The sequence below is a fragment of the Cynoglossus semilaevis genome, chromosome 13 (assembly GCF_000523025.1).
Source record: "Cynoglossus semilaevis isolate Cse_v1.0 chromosome 13, Cse_v1.0, whole genome shotgun sequence".
Taxonomy (NCBI): Eukaryota; Metazoa; Chordata; class Actinopteri; order Pleuronectiformes; family Cynoglossidae; genus Cynoglossus; species Cynoglossus semilaevis.
Genome location: NC_024319.1, coordinates 17,601,136 through 17,607,102, shown reverse-complemented (window position 1 = coordinate 17,607,102; position 5,967 = coordinate 17,601,136).

Below are 5,967 nucleotides of genomic sequence, written 5' to 3'. Positions count from 1 at the left end.
TATATGTATATGTATATGTATATGTATATACACAGTTGACCCCTTGAGATACGAGTGTAATCCGTTCCACAACAGCACTTGGGTCTCGAGCCGCTTGTATTTAGATCGAATTTTCCCCATTAAAAATAACTAAACCTATGAATTCGTTCCCGCCCCTCGGAAATATACTATTAATTATTCCTCCTATCTAAATTACATCCAAGACATACTATAGATATAAACAAATATATTGATAATATAATAAAGTATTAATAATTAACAAAACATTTTATATTATTGTTATCTCGTTTTAGATGATAGAAAAAGAAAGGGGGAAAAATGGAGCTCGCTTGAGCACTTGAGTAACTTGATGTTTCCTCGTATCACGAGAAAAAAAAAAAAGAAGTCTCGTAACTTGGAAAACTCATTATTTTCGAGCTCGTATATACAGTATATACATATATATGTCAATATATCAAGTCGGACCTCAGCAACTGTTTTTAGCTTAGTTTCTCAATATTCCGACCAAAGGTGAATTTAACCCCAAGAACACCGAGCAAAAGTGTCCCAGAAAGAACTCACGTAACCGTTTACGATATTTTTACATACTGCCAACCTGTTGAAGTGACTTAAAGGGGATGTTGTTCCAAGTGAAATAATTGAATATTGGTTTCCTGACATGACAACAAAGTCCTCACTGATGCAGAGAATGCACGCTCTTGTTTTCCCTCGTTTGCCTGCGCAACAACAACAACGTGTCGAGAAAAAGATCGGCCGAGAGGCCGACGGAGCTGTATGTAGAGACGCTAACAATTGTGCCTGTACCTGTTTGTGTGAGCGCCTGCGTGTGAGTGTGTGTATGTGTGTGTGAGAGCAGGTGGGGATGAGCTAGTGTTCGTGTGTGTGTGTGTAAGAGGGAGGGAGTGAGGGAGATAGAAGCTTCTCTGACAGTGGCCCGCTGACCGCCGGTTGAACCCCTCACTGAACTAAAGATGAACCCTTCACTTGAGGATCTTTGGACATGGATCTCCCTGGGAGCTATGAACTCTGGCATCTAGCCCAGCAGATGATGTTCACGCACACATGCACACACATATGTAAATGTGTTGCCAGCGTAAGGCAGATATTTCTATAGGTGTCGCTGAATTTTTTTCACAAGCGTACATACGGTACAAAGGCAGATTCAAATCCTTTGATCCTTTGATTGTTTTTTTTTTTTTTTTGGGACATGGAATGTTAGACCTACGTCTTGCGTTTTTCTTTTTTCTTTTTTTTTTTTTTTTCCTCACTACAGCTCAGCTAATCCACAGAGCTTTAAATCCATAAAGAGAAGTAGCATGTACAATGCGAGAGGTGTGTGCAAACACACACACTTTCCCACATATAATGTAACACTCCAGCGGACATGTTGAGGTTAAAGTTGCTCTTAATCCACCCCCACAGAGGCACACAGGAGGGGGGAACAGAAGAGAGCACTGTCGGGTCATGGACAGGTCACCACAACACATGCTCACGGTTTAGACAGAGAACGAGGAGGAAAGGAAGAGGTGATGATCCCCGGGGGTTGGAGCTAAAAAAAAAAAAAACCCCTCAAATGACATTCTGTTAGCGTGATAAAGATAAAGATTTTAAAGCTGTGCTGCCTTTGTTTCAGGCCACGCCCCTTTTTTTATCATGCTCATACGCGGGAATGATGGTTCATAAAGAAATAATGAGTGTGCGCTTTGATTTAGGATCTGAAGCAGGCATGGACAAACTATGGCCCGAGGGCCAGATGCGGCCCGTTTTTGCACTTGAATCCGGACCGCCAAACTTGTCCAAATTATATTCGGAATTTATATTATCATTATACTTACACCTTTTTCCTGCAGTGCCCATCTTTGCCCAACAGATGGCATAGAAGAAAGCATTTTAGCCATGCTAGCGCAGGCACGGGCAAACTAAGGCCCGGGGGCCGGATGCAGCCCGTTCCGATTTTTAATCCAGTCATTTATCTGAGTTCACACAAATGCACATGCAACGCTCATTATTTTATGTAAAACATCTTCTCCGACTGGAATTAATTATTGTTAATGTTGTGTTCCTGGGCCTTAATCTTACATTATGCTGCTAGCGCAGGCATGGGCAAACTAAGGCCCGGGGGCCGGATGCAGCCCGTTCCGATTTTTAATCCAGCCCGCAAATTTATTCCAAACTATATAATTTATTTATATTATCATTATACTTCTACCTCTTCCCTGCAATACCCATGTTTCCCCAATAGATGGCGTAGAAAAAAGCATTTTAGCATTTTAGCCTTTATGCATGACTTTTACATGTCATTTATCTTAGTTCACACGAACTCTCCATCTATCTGCTCCTGACCCGCCCCCCCTGTAACAAAAAAAATTAGGGATGCACTAATACTGCTAGCTGTATTAGTATTAAAAACTTAATTTAAATACTCACACAGTACTCTAAAAACAGGGATTCCTCGACTTTTTCCATTCAAATGACCCAAAACAGACCAGGGCCCTTTGCAAACCTACAAAAAAAATGTCAAAAAATGAATAAAGAAACATCAACTTTTAGAATGTATTTTCTTACTTAATTCAATTTTTGTTATCATTTATTTATGGTGAAAATTACTACCAAATATGTTGTTTCCTGTTCTTTACTATTACAATATGAAAGCTTATGGATAATTTTGAAAATATAATATGAATATATGTTTTGATAGTGATTATATATTTACTTTTGAAAATAGAAATATATTTATTTGCAGAGGCTGTCATCTGACTCGCTTGAAAAGAAGATTGTAATCTCAGTTTTATTTCAATTTTTTTTTTGTTTTTTTTGTGAAAAAAAAAACTTTCTCACAGTCTGAACGGAAGAATGGAAAGTGTCAAAGCGTTCCGAATGCCTTTTGCCTCTTTCCCAACCTGCGTTGCAAACAATGAATATACACACATTGTCTGTACTGTACACGTGCGCACACACACACACACATACACACAGCTGCATCAGTGAGCACCCGTTACCATGGCTACGACCTTTTACGTCTGGGTCAGTGAGTTCAACAAAAAGGACAAAAAGAAAAGTCCAAGCATTGTGGCCTCCCAATTATTCCATAATGAGCTTGTTAGACCAACAAAGCTGCAGGTGAGAAGTTGTGCACATCAGACACATTAGAAAAACAAATCACATGCAAAATTCCCAACAAAAAGGAAGCAAATTTATTCCACTAAATTGTTTGATTTCCGAGCCACTGAACGAGTTCCTGCATTCTTAATACAAAAAAAAAATAGTGTATGACAAGAAAATATGAACAGATTAGGGATACAATGATCATAGAGTTCGATGGTTATTGCTCAAAATATGGATGTATAAAATCACATATAGAATCATAGAAACCTACAGTCATATAGAAATGTTGTATTTTCCCGGGCCAATTGTCTCTATTTGTGTTTTTTGAACAGTTGCTCTCTTCTACCCAAATACATGAAATTATATTAAAAAAATTAAATAACTTATTACGGTATTATTAAATATACCGTAATTTCCAGACTATTGAGCGCACCTGAATATAAGCTGCACCCACTAAATTTAAAAAGAAAAAAATAATAGTACATACATAGGTCGCACTTCTCTTGTAACGTGGGATATTTACACAGAAAGATGATTTTTTTCCCCCACTTTCAATTAAATAAATGCTGTTTTCTGAACAGTGCCTGTAACACGGCTAGTTACACGTTAGCTCTTACCTGCGTCGGCGCCCCGACCAAAGTGGAATGTACAGGGGAGACTGAGTGCTCTGCTCCAGAACCGAAGCTAACGTTAGCTCCGGGGCTAACTCCCTCCACTTTGTGCTTGTCCGCAGCAGAGGTAAACAGAAACAGGGGAGTTTCTGGAAGTCTTTATTATCATTTATTCACAACAGAACACAAACAGCTCCTGTATAACCAACTCACGCTACAACATGACGGGGCTCAATCTGCTCTCAATTTTCGCTACCGTTCTCTCTCGCGCGCGCCCCACGCACATATACGCACACAGCCATTCACAGACAGACATACGCTACTAGTATAACACGCAGTAGCCTACCAGAAAAGTCATTGATAGCTAGCGGTATGAACTGCGTTAGCCCGTAAAAATCCATAAATTAGCCGCATCATTGTTTAAGCCGCAGGGTTCAAAGCGGCTGAAAAAAGTAGCGGGTTATAGTCCGGAAATTACGGTAGTCTTTTATTCAATATCTGTATTGTTGAGCCTCTACAGCTGTATAACCTTGGAGGAACACTTTTAACACTCTTTGACTCCTGAAGTGTCATGTAAATGATGGCGCTGGTGTTCATATGCGTCTAGCTACCAAACATGTTGACATGTTGTCTATTCAACTAGCAGCTAGCAAGTAGCTTTTGCTACTTAGAGTGACAGTAGAGATCACTTGTATGTTAGCAACAAACCAGCGTGGAGCAATATTTAGGTTAGAGGCGGGACTTCTGGCAGAGACCTACTGTTAACCCTTTGTGGGGTACAGTCATCGGTTTTATGTGCTCTTTATTCTCTTCCTGGACTGTTAAGCTCCTCCACATTTTAGCTAACAACTTTTCCAGGTCCCATAGTTCCTTGCTGATGAGGGTGGTTAGGCTTTGTTGGAGGGCAGAAATACCGCATTATCATTATACATTTATGTTCCGGGAGCTACAGTATGGTACAGTATATTAAATCTGGAGAGGTGTGTGACATGGGGGACAGGGGTGAGAACTGGAATAAATAATATATATATATACAGGGGTTTTTTTAACTAGTCCTCAGTCCTTGAAATGGTTGGATTTGTTAAAACTCAACAAACAAAAAACCAAAAAAAAAAAAAGATATGCTTAAAATAACAACATAAATAAGACATATGGGACTGCAGTGTGCTGTATTACACATCCCAAATGTGTGTATGTGTGATCTACAGCAGCCCAATCTTTGTTTTTAAAGCACTATTATTAGTTGCATTTAAGGCGTATGTCCGTCTTTTCATGAATTCCTTGGGCATCTTAGGTAAAAAAAAAAAAATCAATTTCCTGCATTCAGGAACACCCTTGCTTTTCTGTTCTATGCAGTTCCAAGTTTGCCTTGATATATTAGTCCAGGGGTCCCCAACCCCCTGCTGGTCTATAGGTCAATAAATTCAACGATCCTTAACGATGGCGCGGTATTACCGCTCCGCAATAATGGCTAATACTAGCCGACCAGTCCTTGGTAATTTTCTTTTTAATCTGGACCGCCAAACTTTTCCAAATTATATAATTTATTTATATTATCATTATACTTCTGCCTTTTCCCTGCAATACTCATGTTTCCCCAATAGAGGGCGTAGAAAACGGAGCATTTTGGCCTTTATGCATGACTTTTACATGTCATATATCATAGGTCACACCAACGCTCCATCTATCTGCTCCTGAGCCGGCCCCCCTGTTCAATTTTAGGACTTTATTTTTTTTTTGTTATTTTTTTATATTTTATATATTTTATATTTTTTATATTTTTTATATTTTGTATTATATTTATATTTTATATATTTTATATATTTTATATTTTTTTATACTTTTTATATTTTTTATACTTTTTATTATATTTATATTTTAGTTATATATTTTTTTAGTACTTGCGTTCATGGAGATTAATTGCCCTCAGAGCTGAAGTACAGGGTGGTGTTGTATTCTGAATTTTTTTTTTTTTTTTTTTAACTTTTGAACATTTTTTTTGCATACCTAAATGCAGCAACCAATAACTTCCTCTGCGGTGAAAGTGCCCTCTTTACCTCTCACCATTTTTTTTTTTTTTTTTCTGCCAGGCTTTTTTAGTCAATTTGGAAACATTTTACATGTGTATGTTACTGCGGAAGGAAATTGTTGAGAAAATACGCACATTAAGCTAAGCTAATTTTCTTACCGTTTGTTTTCTGTCACCTATCACGAAAGGTATAAACTCCTCTGTCCCACTGGGCCCCGGCTG